At 43.9% G+C, this 18,537-nt stretch overlaps 1 protein-coding gene across 6 annotated transcripts in view; it reads left to right on the top strand.

Moving 5' to 3' along the window:
* The first annotated feature begins 15,246 nt into the window (after positions 1-15,246).
* ccdc117 (coiled-coil domain containing 117) overlaps positions 15,247-18,537 on the top strand; it is a 47,325-nt gene continuing 44,034 nt past the window's right edge. For 3 of the 6 annotated variants that reach the window (XM_072587189.1, XM_072587185.1, XM_072587190.1), the window contains exons 1-2: positions 15,247-15,361; positions 16,577-16,693. The gene's annotated coding sequence lies outside the window, so the exon portion shown is untranslated. Of the gene's footprint in view, positions 15,362-15,466; positions 15,485-16,220; positions 16,334-16,576; positions 16,694-18,537 lie in introns of those variants that run through there. The other 3 variants (XM_072587187.1, XM_072587186.1, XM_072587188.1) reach the window with 3 other exon arrangements.

Raw genomic sequence — 18,537 nt, 5'->3', positions numbered from 1 at the left:
TCCCAGTGCAATACACTAAGGGAAACATCTGATATCAGTCCAGGTCCTGCTTGTGGCTGTCCGTATCCTCTCATGAGGGGTAAGGAGCAGAATGTTGGGCAGCTCATAAACTGTCTTGATTCATTCTGTCCTACATGTTGCTTTCAATCTGGAATGAGAGAGTGAGAGACAGAGAGAGAGAGAAAGGGGCAGATATTATGGGAGAGGAAAGTGGGTGGCACAGCTGTTACTTTTGGTACAGGTAGGGAGGATCCTGAGTCAGTGAGTAGACAATGCAGAGGGCATGCAGGGTTAGTAGTGTCGGGGTTTGGGTGTGTGAGAGCAAATAAGGAAAGAGATTGCAGACATTATTGAGAATTGTGGAACATGACCATTGATGAGAGGCATGTACAGTAACAGAGTGTGTGTGAGGTATTAGAGAGAAGATGGTCGAATATATCCTGGCAGACTTTGAAAACAGATTGAATTTTTTTTTCTCCCTTTAGTACTTCTCCAGATGGCTGAGTCCATTTGAACCTGGGTGGTAAACTTGGAACATGGTCTGCTATTGTAGCCTCCACGGCTGGTCCTGGGTTCAGGGGAAGTTCTGCATGAGCACCATCTCATCCAGCATGACCTCTAGGACCCTTCTCCGAGAGCAGGGCACTGACTTCACCCAGTCTGCCATGTCCAGGGCAAATGTCAGCAACGATGCAGGCAGCTCTGGACTGACTATGCTTATCCAGTGCTCTTAAACACAATGTAGGCACAAGGGATGCAGGTGAATTCTACGATATCTGGAGAGAGTCGAGATCTTCCGGAAATGCATGTGGCAAAATGAATGTGAGAGATACCATAGGGACCAGAGAGGTAATGATTGAGGTGAGTTTGATAAGATGGGGTGAGAGAGCTTAGATTAGAGTGGTGCTGGAAAAGCACAGCAAGTCAGGCAGCATCCGAGGAGCAGGAAAAATCGACGTTTAAGGCTAAAGCCCTTCATCAGGAATGGAGGCAGGGAGTTTCTGGGGTGGAGAGACACTGGAGGCTCCCTGCCTCCATTCCTGATGAAGGGCTTTTGCCCAAAACATCGATTTTCCTGCTCCTCAGATGCTGCCTGACCTGCTGTGCTTTTCCAGCACCACTCTAATCTGGATCTGGTTTCCAGCATCTGCAGTCCTCACTTTTGTCTAGGGTGAGAGAACTTGCCAGCCTTGTGATAACAAACTCACCAGGGAAAATAAAATTCAATGCAACACAGACTTAGTGAAGAAAAACTTAAGATTTAGACTTAGGAGCAGACAATCCAGTCAATGTCGCACTGATGTTTCTGGAAACTTGCTCTGTGCTAATTGGCTGCTGTGTTTCCTGCCTTACAACAGACTAGATTTCAAAAGGTATTTCATTGGCTGTAAAGAGCTAAAGATATCCTGATGTGAATATGTAAATATGTCCAACATCTTGCATGCCTTGTCTGCAAATGCAGTACATTGTACTGTCTTTCTTCTTTTGCCTTTGTTTAAACTAAAACGTGTGGTTCTTTGTTTTATTCATAAGTCTCGGAGAGCCTGCAGAAGGCAATTGTCACAAACACCAAAGTGGGAGAGTACCTGCCATTAGATATTCCTCTCACGTTATGGACATAGGGCTATCGTGGTGCTAAGTTAGTGACCCAACCTTTTAGCCAGGAAACCAAGCTCAAAGTCCCACGGTCTCCAGAGGTGTGTCATAACATGTCCGTACTTGTTTTTATTTAATTCTAGCACTTTGTGGATATAGGGCTTTGTGGTGCAGTGTCCCACTCTCTGAGTCAGGAGGCTTAAGGACAAGTGCCACTTACTCCAGAAGTGTGCAATGTCATGATTGAACAGAATGATTAGAAAAAAATCTATTCAGCACTGATGCAGTGGCAGTGCAACAAGTATGACATTACTCTGAAGTACAGCAAACAGAATCAAGCTGTAAGGTGACTGTAGTTATTGAGATTACTGAACTGAAACATTACAAATAACTTATAATGTTGATCTAATAGTTCAGTTAAAGCGTATCTCAGAAATATCAATAATTGTACATATGTACATCAATCAGAACATAAGAGCTCCCTGATAGCTATGTTAGCAAAAGGCAACAAGAAAACAAAGCATACTGAATAAAATGTTCCTGAGTCAGGTCCCATGCTGCGCTCAGTTTAGATGTTTGAACTCATATGATAGTTGGATAATTATAATTTCTCAGAGCTAAGGAGCACTAAATCTGTTCCAGTGCTATTCAATGTCCAATAATTCACACTAGAACATAATCAGGATAAGATCACATCAAACAATGGTGTGACCCACTGTAAATCAGCCTGTCGATGTTCACCATTCAGGCTCTCATAAAGATGGTTGTAACATATAAGACATGCCATTCAGTCTAACTGGTTTATGCTGGTTTTTATGCTCCATATAAGCATTATTCCATCCTATTTCATCTGATCCTATCACCATTATTTCGAATTCCTTTCTTTCTCATGTACAAACCTAGCTTCCCCTTGAATGCATCTGTTCAACTCCCTCAACTCCTCCATTTTGTACCAACTGTGGTTCCTTCTGAATACTTTCTCTCTACTTTATCAAAATTATTCGTAATATTGAAAATCTTTATCAAAACTCCACTTGACCTTCTCTTCTCTGAGGAGAACAAGTCTGGGTTCCCCAGTATCTTTATCCATGGTACCATTCTAAAATATCTGATACCAACTGTAAAGCTTTGACATTCTTCATGAAGAGTGTTGCAATACTTAGCTGAATCCTAGCCAGTGTTTTATAAGAGATTTAGAATAATTTATTTGTTTTTGTATACAAGGCCAAGAATCCCCAATTTTTTTAATTGTTTGCTTAACTTGACCTACTGTGCATATGCCCATGTTTTCTCCTGTAAAACTGTCGCATTTTGTTTATAGTATCCAGGGTGACCGATGATGCCAGATTTTCTCAGAATTTAGCTGCATGTACTGTGTCCCATTTGTGGGCCTTCTGGGACACCATTTGTCCCAATTCCTCAGGGCTCTAACTGAGTAGATGGCTTGGGATCTCCTCTTGCTACCTGCCCAACCCTCCTTTGGTTCTTGCATATGCGCACTCTTCTGCTACATGGTCCAAAGCTAGTGCAGTGCACATATGTTATCATAAACCACAAGGAAACAGAGGGAGTTCTGATAGGTACTCCCCTCTCTGAAAGTCGTCTGGCTTAAACAGGTGAGTGTTTTGTGTTCCAGCAGCAACAGCAGTATTCTGAGGTATGAATCTAGGTTTTTGGGTCCAGTACAGGCCTAAGGTCCAGGAGATATCTGGTGATGCTAGAGAGGGAGTCGTTGGAGGGTTATCAAACAGGCCTGATGGAAAAGTGCATTACTCCATGTCATTCTTCCCATTGAAAAGTATAATTTCACATTTCTCCACATTAAATACATCTTCAAAGTTTGGGAGAAGATTTGTAGCTCGGGTGCTCGTTGTTGTGGTTCTGTTTGCCGAGCTGGGAATTTGTCTTGCAAACGTTTTGTCCCCTGTCTAGGTGACATCCTCCGTGCTTGAGAGCCTCCTGTGAAGCGCTTCTGTGCTGTTTCCTCCGGCATTTATAGTGGCCTGTCTCTGCCGCTTTCGGCATTCATGCAGGAACCGGAGTTGTTCGTATGTGGCGCTTAGGCGGTTGGCACAGGATTCCCATTTCCTGGCTGTCTTAGCGTCTCTCGCCCGTAGGTGTTCAAAGTTTGGGAGAAGATTTGTAGCTCGGGTGCTCGTTGTTGTGATTCTGTTCGCCGAGCTGGGAATTAAATACATCTGTCATATGCCTACTCATTTAAGCACACTGTGTCTCTGAAGTTGGCTGCTTTCTTCCTCATTTTTTTTAACCATAAACCCAAGTGTTTCATCTGCAAACTTTGAAATTAAGCTCAGATTATTGATATATATCTAAAAGATCACAAGAAAATATAATTTTATAGACTATAGTTGAAAGAAATGGACATATGAATTGGGAGAAGTAGGCCACTTGGTACTTTGACTCTTCTCCATCATTCAGTAAGATCAGGATTGCTTTTTAATTAATCCATATTTCGTGGCTATCCCTCATAATCTTTCACTTCCTCACTGATCAAGAATTTATCTATCTTTGCTTTTAAAAATTTTAAAGACACTAACTTTTGAGGAAGAACATTGCAAAGATTTAAAACCATCCAAGGAAACAAAAATCCCATCTCTGACTTAAATGGACAACTCTATTTTTAAATAGTGACCCCTGGTCTAGATGCTTCCACAAGTAGAGACATCCTCTCCACAAATACATTGTTAAGGATCTTGTATGTTTCAATCAATTTTCTATTTCTCTTCTAAATTCCAGTGGATAACAAGTCTGGTCTGTCCAACGCATCTTCATAAATGACCTACCCATTCCAGTTATGAGCCGAGTGAACCTTCTTTGAATTGTTTCCAGTGCATTTACAAATCCATTAAATAAGGACACCAACACTAGATATACAGTACTCCAGATGTGTTCTTACCAATACCTTCTGTAATCGAAGTGTACTCATCCTATGTTTGTATCCAATTTAGAGTCAGAGATCTACAGCACGGAAACAGACCCTTCGGTCCAACCCGTCCATGCCGACCAGATATCCCAACCTAATCTAGTCCCACGTGCCAGCACCCGGCCCATATCCCTCCAAACCCTTCCTATTTACATACCCATTCAAATGCCTTTTAAATGTTGCAATTGTACCAGCTTCCTCTGACAGCTCATTCCATAGACGAACCACCCACTCCGTGAAAACGTTGCCCCTTAGGTCTCTTTTATATCTTTCCCCTCTCACCCTAAGCTTATGCCCTCTTGTTCTGGACTCCCCCACCCCAGGGAAAAGACTTTGTCTATTTATCCTATCAATGCCCTCAATTTTGTAAACCTTTATAAGGTCACCACTCAGCCTCCGATGCTCCAGGGAAAACAGCCCCAGCCTGTTCAGCCTCTCCCTATAGCTCAGATCCTCCAACCCTGGCAACATCCTTGTAAATCTTTTCTGAACCCTTTCAAGTTTCACAACATCTTTCCAATAGGAAGGAGACCAGAATTGCATGCAATATTCCAACAGTGGTCTAACCAATGTCCTATACAGCCGCAACATGACCTCCCAACTCCTGTACTCAATATGCTGACCGATAAAGGAAAGCATACCAAACGCCTTCTTCACTATCCTATCTACCTGTGACTTCACTTTCAAGGAGCTATGAACCTGCACTCCAAGGTCTCTTTGTTCAGCAACACTCCCTAGGACCTTACCATTAACTGTATAAGTCCTGCTAAGGTTTGCTTTCTCAAAATGCAGCACCTCGCAGTTAACTTTTCTCTTGTAATAAATTATATTCTGTTAGCTTTCCTTATTACTTGCTGAACGTGCATATTAACCTATCACAATTCATACATAAAGATAGCCAGATCCTTCTGAATGTAGGGGTTCTGTAACCTGCCAACAAAATGGACAATTTGACATTTTCCCACGTTGTAATCCATTTGCCAGATCATTACCAACACAGTTATCTGAATCTCGCTGTAGAGTCCATACATCCTTTTCACATCTTGCACTCCTAACTGTTTTTTGTCATTAACAAACTTAACAATAGGGCTAACAAAATAGGGCTCTTTGCTTTCAACTGCAGGAAGCTCCTCATTGCCAATCTTAAATAATTCTTAACTTTCTTGCTAATGTCCATGTTATTCAGAGGCTGGGAACATTCCACCCTGTTTCCTCAGGACAGCAGGGGTAGGGAATGGAGGAAAATCAATGTGCAATTAATTCACTGGATTAATTAGGTTGGTTTCAGGATATTGAATATTTAGTTAAAAATTTAAAGCAGTCCGTTTCCTTAAGCTTAGTGTTGCAGATGACCTTTTGTAATTCATCCTGAATTGTCTTTTGCTGAAGGTAAAAAAGACAAAACATTAAGCTACACAGGGAGATTAAGGAATGACAAGCAATCACATGTCAACAGCGGTGAAGCTGGAAAAGCACAGCAGGACAGACCGCATCTGAGGAAAGTCAATGTTTTGGGCTGAAACGCCTCTCCGAACAATCAAATGAGGTGTAGCAGAGATTAGATCCAGAGTAAAAACTCTCACTGTGCAACATCATCCTAGAGGAAATTTCAGCTCTCTCCTTGGCTTGGTAAAACCATAAATGAGTCATAGATCTACAGCACAGAAAAAGGCCCTTTGGCCCAATATGTCCATGCCAATCAGAAACCAATATCTAACTACAATATTTTTATTCCATTTTCCAGCATTTGGCCCATAGCCTTGTGTGCCTTGGCATTGAAAGGGCACTTCTAAATACTTCTTAAATGCTCTCAGGGTTTCTGCCTCTTCCATCCATACACTGAGTTCCAAATTCCCACACCTTCTGGTTAAAAAGACTTTTCCTCACATCTCTTGTAAATCTCATGCCATTTTCCTTAAATCTATACCCTCTAATCATTGATCCTAAAATAACTCCAGAGGCCAGTATCCCATCACTGGTACAGCTCTGGGTATCAAAATAGATTAGAGACAAAAAAAAACTGCAGGTGCTGGAATCCAAAATAGACAGACAGGAGGCTGGAGGACACTGCAGGCCCTGAAAAAGGGGCTTGGGCTCACGCTGTGTTCTTCCAGCTTCCTGCCTGTCTATTGAGTATCAAAATGCCAGACACTCCTATTTTTATCTGACAGGTAGAGCTCCCTGAATGGGACTGTTAATCTGGTCCAATTAGGGTACTCATTCCACCTGACCTCATTACAATCACTATGGATTCCCTCTGCCAAGGGGAAAGGTTTTGTCCAGTCTACCCTATCAATGCTCCTCATAATTTTATACAACTCAATCATCATCAGCTCTTCTTCCATGAGAGAACTTTTTTTTTAAATTCCCTAGATTACCAAGTCAGAATTTGTTTTGGTTGAAAGCATTTAGAAAGTGGTGTAATACGTGTCGGATTGAGAGCAGGAGAAACTTCTAAACACAGAGTGGTTGAGGTTATTGGTTTCACTATGAGAGCAAGTTTGGAGTCAGCCACATTGCTGTGTGTCTGGAGTCACATGGATGCCAAACCAGACAAGGACGTCAGATTACCCTCATGAAACATCATTCCCATGAAAAATGGGGAGGGGGTTTAAGTTAACAAAAAGGGAGTGGGGAGGGAGTGCTTAAGAAAACCAAAATGGGATCTTGGAGACTGCCTTTCTCCTGGTTCCCATGGCAACCCTCTGACTAATGAGAGCGAACCTGCCCTCATCTGAGGACTAAGATTAACAGGTAACTAACTGTTGTTGCTACATCTTCATGCCAGTGTTGATCCCATGAATCAGACTCTCTTCTCATAACATAGTAATGGTTTACAATTTAACCAGGTTAGGATTACAAAGAAGATTTGCATTCCAGATGCTTCTGAGCATGATTGATTTGTTTTGTTGCAAAAAAAACTTTGTTTACAAAACGTTTAAAACTACATTCCCACACATTTCAAATTCGACATTTCAGAAATCGCAATAAAACAGAACTGAAAATGCTGCATACTTAGGTGCTTCCATCCACTTGCCATATTTATTCTATGCATTCAGTGGCAATCGTACAACCTGGTTATGCATTCAGTGGTGGGCATACACATTGCATGGTTCTGTAAGTCACAAATCTCTTGGTGTACTATGGTGGAAAGGCCTTTCCCCACTGTGACTTTGCAGTGGCTGCCCCAAGCTACTGAGATTGCTCATTTGAAATGAGCTTTGGGCTGTGTTAACTCTGTCCGTTAAAAACTGGATTAATATCATGAATGGACTTCATGCTTATTGTATCCTGTGTGCAGACGACAAAGTTCTGAAGAAGGGCCATTGTACTGAAGGTGTAAACAATATTCTCTTTTCACAGCTGCTGCCAGATCTGCTGAGTTTATCCAGCAATTTCTGTTTGTTTTTGCAGTCTATGGATTATGTATGTTGATGGAATCTTTGGAGACATTGCAAAATTTCAAGGGCCTTGGTGTTACAGAACTTGCTTGACTCTGAGAGACAAATACTGGATTAGTGGTGCTGGAAGAGCACAGCAGTTCAGGCAGTATCCAACGAGCAGCGAAATCAACGTTTCGGGCAAAAGCCCTTCATCAGGAATAAAGGCAGTGAGCCTGAAGCATGGAGAGATAAACTAGAGGAGGGTGGGGGTGGGGAGAGAGTAGCATAGAGTACAATGGGTGAGTGGGGGAGGGGATGAAGGTGATAGGTCAAGGAGGAGAGGGTGGAGTGGATAGGTGGAAAAGAAGATAGGCAGGTCGGACAAGTCAAGGAGACAGTAACTGAGCTGGAAGTTTGAAACTAGGATGAGGTGGGGGAAGGGGAAATGAGGAAGCTGTTGAAGTCCACATTGATACCCTGGGGTTGAAGTGTTCCGAGGCGGAAGATGAGGCGTTCTTCCTCCAGGCGTCTGGTGGTGAGGGAGTGGCGGTGAAGGAGGCCCAGGACCTCCATGTCCTCGGCAGAGTGGGAGGGGGAGTTGAAATGTTGGGCCACGGGGCGGTTTGGTTGATTGGTGCGGGTGTCTCGGAGATGTTCCCTAAAGCGCTCTGCTAGGAGGCGCCCAGTCTCCCCAATGTAGAGGAGACCACATCGGGAGCAACGGATACAATAAATGATATTGGTGGATGTGCAGGTGAAACTTTGATGGATGTGGAAGGCTACTTTAGGGCCTTGGATAGAGGTGAGGGAGGAGGTGTGGGCACAGGTTTTACATTTCCTGCGGTGGCAGGGGAAAGTGCCAGAATGGGAGGGTGGGTCATAGGGGGGTGTGGACCTGACCAGGTAGTCACGGAGAGAACGGTCTTTGCGGAAGGCGGAAAGGGGTGGGGAGGGAAATATATCCCTGGTGGTGGGGTCTTTTTGGAGGTGGCGGAAATGTCGGTGGATGATTTGGTTGATGCAAAGGTTTGTAGGGTGGAAGGTGAGCACCAGGGGCGTTCTGTCCTTGTTATGGTTGGAGGGGTGGGGTCTGAGGGCGGAGGTGCGGGATGTGGACGAGATGCGTTGGAGGGCATCTTTAACCACATGGGAAGGGAAATTGCGGTCTCTAAAGAAGGAGGCCAAATGTCAGACACAAAGATGAAAGTCACTGCTAACCCTCCGCACTATTCAATTGCTCCTCATACACTTCCACTTTTATTTCCTGACAATCTGATGAAAATTCCAGTCTTCTGATTTTGTAATTGTGTAATTGTGGAGTCTTCTTCCTTCAGGTGGTTAATTTTATGTTTTAAGATTTACAAAATATTACTGTTCATTAGTTTTTCTGTTTAATCTAGTCTTTCTAGCTCTTTATTTTTCTTTCTGTATTTGGTTGGACTCTAATTCACCTCCCTTTTTATTTGTTATATCAGTTTTGTAAAAGGAGACTGCTGGTCCACTGTTCACTAAAACTCTGTGTCCTATTGCTGTCACTGCACCTTTCAGTTACTATTTTGAGCTGAAGAATTCAGAACTATCTTACAGCACCTGTTGCAAATGGCCTGTTCCAAAACATCTGATTCATTAATTCAATGTGCTGAAAGCATGTAGGTGCATCTCAGTAAGATCAAGTTTAAATCATATTTCAACATTTACAGGAACCCCATGCCCTTTTAAGTAATTTCCTTCCTCCATAATAAATGTGCACTATAATAGCAAAAATAAACACTCAAATTTGCTTTTGGTTTCCTTCCTTTCTGCTTGTGCCTTTCCTCAGAGGCAACAATGTTGTGCAAGGCTATTTGTGCCAAATTAATATGGTTTCAACTGTGAACAGTTGTTAAAGGAATAGTCAGTCAAAAAACAAGAGCATTGGATCCTAAAATCAGCACTAACTATCTGTTCTAAGGTTTAGCAGCATATTGGATGCCTTTAGATTATGCCATACAGTAAGTGATGTTTAAGCAACAAGTTGGTGTTCAACTATCTCAGTTATTCTGCATCAATTCCCTCTGCATCAATGTAAAAGGTTTGTCATAAATAAGTTATGTGAAACTAAAACTTTTACCAATAATATTCAGTCCTGATTTTGTTTCCACGCTATCAGAATATTACCCACTCTCTTTTCCACACTGCCTTCACACTCTTCACTGAAAAAAAAACTACACAACACAAATTTCTCTCTATTTGGTTTACTTTATCGCAGTTGTTTATTTCTACTTACTTCATCTGTGTCATTAAAATCATTTATTACTATTATCACCATATCCCTCAGTCTCCTCAAACTCTGAAGCTCACTGTTAAAGGCAATCTGGAACCCTGTGACTTGATATCCTGATCTGGTTCACTTGTGTTCAGCATTAAGGCAATGATTCATATTTGGAATAATTGTACTATGCTGTATCTTGTTGATGTACTCGAGGTATGGCTGACCCACATTCTGTAATAATCATACATGGTCTATTTCTCAGCTGTAGAAAAATCAATGCCATCCTGTTTCTTCAGAATGTCCCGTCAGGCACAAAGACAATGCAAGATCACAGCTGATCTGTTGTTCTGATTACCATAATTTTTGGCTTCCAGCTCCTTAACCAGAATTTCTGCACTGGCTTTAAGGTTGGCAGAGTTTTCACTGTATGTTTATAGTTGTACTATCTCTGCTGTGAATTTCTCCTTTACATTTGTTATGAGAATTGTGTCCTAAAGCTGATATATCTGTTATTATCTTCCTTCACATTAACAATTTTGCTGGCAACACTCATTATTGCTCTCTAACTGAGTAGAGCGATTTCCCAGTCAGGATTCTTAAGTACTTTACAGTTTTTTACTTCACTTTCTGCATTTTTGTTGGACTGAGAATGCAGTGGAGAACACATCAACTGGGTGTTGCTGACCTCTAATCTTCATTCATGATTTAGATTAGATTAGATGACTTACAGTGTGGAAACAGGCCCTTCGGCCCAACAAGTCCACACTGACCCTCCGAAGAGCACACAGACCCATTCCCCTACATTACTTAGATTAGATTGGATTACTTACAGTGTGGAAACACATTTAAGACACATTGTTTGGTACTAATTCTTCTGGGAAAGCATGTATTGCAAAGATCCTTTTCAGTGTTCTCATCAGAGTCTGCTGCAGGTGAATGAAGTCCTCACACTTCAATCCATCTTGAGTAATAGTCGACTAGAGCTAAATACATCTTCCCTCTAAAACCAAATAAATCTGTTGCTAGGCTTTTCCTTGGCCTTCCCAGAAATCTTGATTAATTAATTTATTCTGTAGGTATTTGGTTATGTATGACACGTTAGGCATGACAAAATCTAATCCTGTATGCCTTGGGAAATGCCTGGTCACCATACTGTTTTGTTCTTGCTCAACAATTTCTGATAACTAGATGTCTCCTGTGGAGTTTCTGTAAGATTTCTCTTCATATCGACTTTGGTATAACCATCCTTTGGCCATATGGCAATAAGTCTTCCATTATTTTCAATTTTTTTTTTCTCATTTTTTCATGGTACCTTTCTATTTTTTCCAGTCTCCTGGACTATATTTGAAACACTTTATCTACTGCACTGAGGACAATCCTTGAAAACAGAGCTCTCTGATCTTTGTGCACACCTTGTCAGGCTTATCAGCTGCAGGAATTTGTCTAAGTCTTCCTTTGGTTGTTAGTGGTTATTGCAGTAAAATAAGACTCTACACTGATAGGGCCTTAGTGTGATTGTTGAAACTGTCTTCCCTGCCACTGAGTTCTTTTTGGAGTTCTTTTCATTATCAAGCTCACTGCAATACAGTTTTTACGTATCAGTTGCCTCCTAACAAGGTGGAAAACTGAGAGACAGGATCAGCCTATATGATAGCTTGGAGATTATCTAGGGGACAACTGGAGAAGGGTATCACTTAAGGCTCCTTGGCATTCATTGGAAATGATGTAAGCATCTGTGTAAAAAGTGCTTGCAACTTCTCATACAATTAACATGAGTTGTCACCCAACCTGATCTATTGCATCGTTGCTCCCGCTGTGGTCTCCTCCGTACAGGGCTGAGAGAAACTGAAGACTGCAGATACTGGAGAGTCAGAGTCAGAGTCAAAGTGTGGTTCTGGAAAAGCACAGCAGGTCAGGCAGCATCCGAGGAGCAGGAGAGTCGATGTTTCGGGCATAAGCCCTTCATCAGGAACATTCAACATTCATCATTCCTGATGAAGGGCTTATGCCTGAGATGTCAATTCTCCTCCTCCTTGGATGCTATCTGACCTGTTGTGCTTTTCTAGTGCCACACTTTGACTCAGCTGTATATAAGGGAGATCAAACACAGACTTGGGCACCAGTTCATGGAGCATCTGCGCTCTGCATACATCAACCAACCCGACTTTCCAGTCGCCATCCATTTTAATTTCCCCTTCCACCCCCACCCCCAGCAACATGTCCATCCTTGGCCTCTTCCACTGTAAGAGTCGGGCCAATGTAAACTGGAGCATCAACACCTGATAATTTGCCTGGACAGCTTTCAGCCAAATGGCCTCCATGCTGGCTTCAGCAGCTTCAAAATCCCTCCATCCCCAGCCTTATCCCATGTCTGGCCCTACTTCTCCTCCTCACCTCCTTGACCTGACCCAACGAGTGCATCTTCCTACTCACCTATCCGGATATTCCAAGTACAAAAGGATACTCCAAGCAATAATAGATCTGAAATGCCAACTGCTATCATAACCATGGAACCCCAGTGCTATAACATTGACATCACTACTCTGCGTAATATCTGGTGGGTAGATGCATGTCAGCTCAAACAACAAGATGGCAGATGCACCTTTTTCTGGAAACGTTAATCTGAGAAAGAAAAGTGTAGGTTATTAGTCGGGGGTAAATACAGGATGGGGAATGGGTCTGGGTGGGTTACTCTTTGGAGGGTCAGTGTGGACTTGTTGGGCCAAAAGGCCGATTTCCACACTGTAGGTATTCTGATTCTAATTCTAAATCTAAAAGAAGAGACTCCATTGGGTTCTCTCAGCCAGCCTACTGTGTACTAAACAAGTTCCTTATAACCCTTGTCCATCATTCTGGATTAGTGGTGCTGGAAGAGCACAGCAGTTCAGGCAGCATCCAAGTAGCTTTGAAATCGACGTTTCAGGCAAAAGCCCTTCATCAGGAATAAAGGCAGTGACCTTAAGCATGGAGAGATAAGCTAGAGGAGGGCGGGGGTGGGGAGAAAGTAGCATAGAGTACAATGGGTGAGTGGGGGAGGGGATGAAGGTGATAGGTCAAGGAGGAGAGGGTGGAGTGGATAGGTGGAAAAGAAGATAGGCAGGTAGGACAAGTCCGGACAAGTTATGGGACAGTTACTGAGCTGGAAGTTTAGAACTAGGGTGAGGTGGGGGAAGGGGAAATGAGGAAACTGTTGAAGTCCACATTGATGCCTTGGGGTTGAAGTGTTCCGAGGCGGAAGATGAGGCGTTCTTCCTCCAGGCGTCTGGTGGTGAGGGAGCGGCGGTGAAGGAGGCCCAGGACCTCCATGTCCTCGGCAGAGTGGGAGGGAGAGTTGAAATGTTGGGCCACAGGGCGGTGTGGTTGATTGGTGCGGGTGTCCCAGAGATGTTCCCTAAAGCGCTCTGCTAGGAGGCGCCTAGTCTCCCCAATGTAGAGGAGGCCGCATCGGGAGCAACAGATACAATAAGTGATATTAGTGGATGTGCAGGTGAAACTTTGATGGATGTGGAAGACTCCTTTAGGGCCTTGGATAGAGGTGAGGGAGGAGGTGTGGGCACAGGTTTTACAGTTCCTGTGGTGGCAGGGGAAAGTGCCAGGATTGGAGGGTGGGTTGTTTGGGGGCGTGAACCTGACCAGGTAGTCGCGGAGGGAACGGTCTTTGCGGAAGGCGGAAAGGGGTGGGGAGGGAAATATATCCCTGGTAGTGGGGTCTGTTTGGAGGTGGCCGAAATGTCGGCGGATGATTTGGTTTATGCGAAGGTTGGTAGGATGGAAGGTGAGCACCCCCTTGTCCATCACCCTAATCCCCAGCAGCATCAGTCATCAATCCATATGCCCCAACTTTAGACGCAATGGATGTGGCCAAAGAGGAATTATTCAGTCTTGTTCACTTTTTAATCAGATGTCGAAAAGGTAGTCATGCTCATTATCCTTTGGTGATATCAATGCTAGAACTGGGACAGCCACAAAACTCTGTAATGCCATTCTGGAAAAGGAAGGAAGGCAAACGCCAGAGTCATCCTCCAAACAAAATGCCTCAAACATAGATTGGATTTCCTATAGAATAATTACTGCACATAAGTGGCTCAAAAGCACTTTGGGATATCCTGATTTCTTTTCATTCATTCATAGGATGTTGGTATTACTGTCCATCATTAGCTGCTCCTGAAAAAGTGACGGTAGTGTTAAACTTTCTTCTTGAACTGCTTGAGTCCATTTGGTGTAGGTACCATAGTAATGCTGTTAAGTAGGCAGCTCCAGAGTTTTGATTAAGTGATAGCGAAGAAACACTGATTACATTTCCAAGTGAGTGGCTTGGAGATGAATTTGCAGATGGTGGTGTTTTCGTGCATTGGCTGCCCTTGTCCTTCTAAATAATAGTGGCAATGGTTGTAAGGTGATATATAAGAAGCATTGAATTTCTGCAGTGAAATGCATTATACAAATGAAAGTCATTTTTATTCAGCTGATGTTGAATGTTTTCCAAAATTACTTATATCTGTAATTCTAGAAAAGCCAACTCCATTAAAGAAAATTTAACAGAACTGGATTCGCCAGACTTTTTGGTACACCATAAAAGTTTTGTGGGCAAATTGTAAATAATTGTGGGTTGCAATTGGTGAACTTTGTTGTCCCATGCTTGACTTTTTGATATTAAAAGTGAATTTTAAACTGATATTTTAAAAACTTAAACCACTTAGTTTTATTAATGTAAATAAACTAGACTTCACCAAGTGGTTTAAATTTTAAAAATGGATTTCAAGGAATTTGCCCTGGCTTAAAATAAATCTTAAATGAGATTTTGAAAAGAATATTTCTCACTCCATACACACATGTTTGGGCTCCTTTAAAAATTAAACTTAAATTTTAAAAGCTTCTTACAGACAGACAATCAGGCAGATGATCAAAGCCCAACCAAGCAGCCATTGTCAATGCCATCAGCGCTTTAAGTGTTACTTGTCACGCCGTCATGCGCCGATGTTGGCCTTTCCGCCCCTAAAAAAGATGGCGATTTTAGGGGGAGGGGAAGCGCCCCGCTGGCTTTGCTTCTGCGCGTGCGTGAGGCGCCCGATTGTTAGACTGCGTCTCGGTTTGTTGCCGCGGTGACGCCATGACGTGGCGGTGGAGGCGAAAACGGCGAGGCAGAGCGGGCGCGGAAAGGAACGTGACGGAACCTTGCACGTCCAGGTAGGTCAACAAAGTGAGTGAGTGAGAGAGGAAGGGGAGGAGGAGGAGGAGGAGGAGCTGAAAACGGAGGAGGGAGCGGGAGAAACAAACAAAACCCGCGAGGCGATGTCGTGGTGATTGGAGGTCGGTTAGTTGACCGTTGAGCCCTCGTGCTGGCTTCAGGGACTCTCGGGGACAGGCGCGCGGGAGTTGGGGGGGGGGGTCGTTGCTGCTCGCGCCTGTCCGCCCGCTCCCGCCGCGCGCCGCGCGCCCTCCTCCTCCTGCAGCTCCATCAGTTCGTCCATGTGTCCTCTGACATAGCCCGGTGTGTGTGTGTGTGTGTATATATTGGGGAGACAGGCGGCCTACTTCAGGGAACACCTCTGGGACACCCGGACCGACCAACCACCCCCCCCCCCCCCCCCCCGAGGACATGCAGGTCCTCGGCCTCCTCCACCGCCAGACCCTGACCACACGACGGCTGGAGGAAGAGCGCCTCATCTGCCGCCTAGGGACCCTCCAACCACCCGGGATGAATTTCTCCAGCTTCCTCACTTCCCCTCCCCAATCTCAGTCCAACCCCTCGAACTCAGCACCGCCTTCCTAACCTGCAATCTTCTTCCCCCCTCTTCCCCCCCCCCCCTCTCTTTCCCCCCCCCCCCCTCTCTCCCTCTCCCCCCCCCCCCCCCTCTCTCCCTCTCCCCCCCCCCCCCCCTCTCTCCCTCTCCCCCCCCCCCCCCCCTCTCTCTCCCCCCCCCTCTCTCCCCCCCCCACCGGCCTGTCACCCTCCTCCCACCCAACGTCCCTCCTCCCTACCTCAGCCCGCTGGGCCCACCCTGCTCCTTCCTGAAGCAGGGCTCATGCCTGAAACATTGACCCTCCTGCTCCTGCTGCTGCTGCTCGGATGCTGCCTGACCTGCTGCGCTTTTTGCAGCACCCCACTTCCAGCTCCTGCGTATGTCATGTAGATGTGTCCGAGCTGTCAGTGCAACCGTGAGTAATTAATACCGTGGACCAGCAACGATCTGAAACGATTATTTCGCGTGCGTCACGTTTTTGTCCCCCCCCCCCCCCCCCCTAGCGCGCTTGTAACGGGAGTGGCTGTGAATTTTCATCAGTTCCTTGGTGCATTCGTAAGAGATCTGCCCTCGGGCCGTTTTCTGGCGCACCGTAGGCAGAAGCCTGTCCACACTCTCGGCGATGTGACAGCCCAGCGTTTTTTTTGCATCCTGGCAGACTGCCCCCGGATGGAGCAGCCCGAGGTGTAAACCGGCCGTGGGTTATTGCAGTACCTTCCGGTCGCAGCGTTATAGATGGTCTTGTACCTGCTTTGACAGCGTAAGGGTCGAAAAGGTGAGAAACGTCTAGAACAGACAAAAGCCAAACGCCAGGAGGTGTCCACGGTGCCAGTGATAGGGCCATTTGTAACAAGTAGTTTACAAGGCCGTACTGATCCCATAGAGTATTAGAGGTCGGCAGCACGCCGTTTTTTATTTAAAATCACGTTTGATCATCTTTAAACCATTTTCTCGATGCTTTGACCCAAGAGGGACTGTTATGGATCAGTGTTTATGTCGGATAACTTGATTGTGTTGCAACTAATGCACATAATGTAGTCTCGCCTTTCAGAACGAGGGTCTTATATTCCTTATTTTTAAAAAATCTAACCAGCCTGTTTTTTAAAAAAAAATGTAACACCTCTGGTCCAGTTAGGAGTTGAGTATGAGCCTTCTGGTCCAAGGGTATGAACCTCCTGTGTTCTGCACATACTTGTAATGTTTAACGTTAACGTTGTAAATGTTTTATTATGAAGAATAGACCTCAAATCGATTGAAGTTCCATGTTACAGGGCAGAAACCCAATTAATAAGCCTATCGAGTATGCACCTCTGCACCAGGTAGTCAGTTATAAGGACAGGCTAGGAGGTTGAGAGGTGACCTTACAGAGGTTTATAAAATCATGATGTATAGATAAGGTGAATGGCAGTTGTCTTTTCCATAGGGTGGGGAATTTCAGAATGAGTGGGCTTATTTTTAAGGTGAGGCGAAAGGTTTAAAAAAGACATGAGTAAAATCTTTAGTGAGTCATAGAACAATATAGTGCAGAACAAGTCCTTCGGCCCTCTATGTTGTGCTGACCTGTGAACTATTCTCAGCTTGTCCCCTCTACACTATCCCATCATCATCCATGTGTTTATCCAAGGATTGTTGAAATCTCCGTAATATGGCTGAGTTGACTACATTACCAGGTAGGGCATTCCACTCCCTTACCACTCTCTGCATAAAGAATGTGCCTTGTGTGTGGTATGAACTGCCAGAGGAAGTGGTGGATGCAGGTACAATTATAACAACATCTAAAAGACATTTAGATAAGTACATGAATGAAAAATGTTTTGAGGAATATGGGAGTAGTTTAGTTTGGGATTATGGTTGGCAGGGACTGGTCGGACTGAATGGCCAGTTTCCATGCTGTGTCCCTAGACGCTAATCGAATTAGGTGCTGGGAGAGTGATTTGGCCCATCGGATCTTCTCCACTTAATAAGATCAAGGCTGATCTCTTTGTCTATATTCCTTGATAACTTTTAGTCTCATTCTGCAGCAGTGGTCCCCAATCTTTTGAAGCACAGAATCACTTTAGAATTTAAGTCTAACCCTAAAAAAAGACAATAGTAACTTTTTAGTGCTTTCTAAAGCTAAATAAAATAATTGTTTAATTTGTCAACCTCTCACCAAGTTTTGGTATGACACTTGTGACTACACGTTATCTACTAGTGCTTTAAAGACTGGATAATAGTTTGAGAATGCTAGTTGTATACTGTGCGTCAAGTAGATATCTGAAATGTAAGTGTGATACTTAGGCTTGATTATCTTCACATGGGCGAACAGCACCAAATAATTCAGAGAAACAGCAAAGTCAGCTTTTTTTTAAAAGTGAAGAATGGAAATAGGTGTTGTTCTGAGTCTGCGAAAATGACCTGACTTCTGATTCATCATATGTAATTATCTCCATATAACCCTTCTTTGTAAATTAAACACCTTATGGAATTTGGTAGCCAAACCACCACCATCTATTTTGAAGTAATGGACTTGAGACTAACATAATATTTTCCATTACATTTAAACCCAGAAATCCCCTGTTTTGAATTCCATTGCTAATTTCCTCAGGTGTGGATAGATGCTTTCTGGGTGAAACAATT

Source organism: Chiloscyllium punctatum, chromosome 17, assembly GCF_047496795.1.
Source record: "Chiloscyllium punctatum isolate Juve2018m chromosome 17, sChiPun1.3, whole genome shotgun sequence".
NCBI classification, from domain to species: Eukaryota; Metazoa; Chordata; class Chondrichthyes; order Orectolobiformes; family Hemiscylliidae; genus Chiloscyllium; species Chiloscyllium punctatum.
This window is presented reverse-complemented; position numbering and strand designations above follow the sequence as displayed.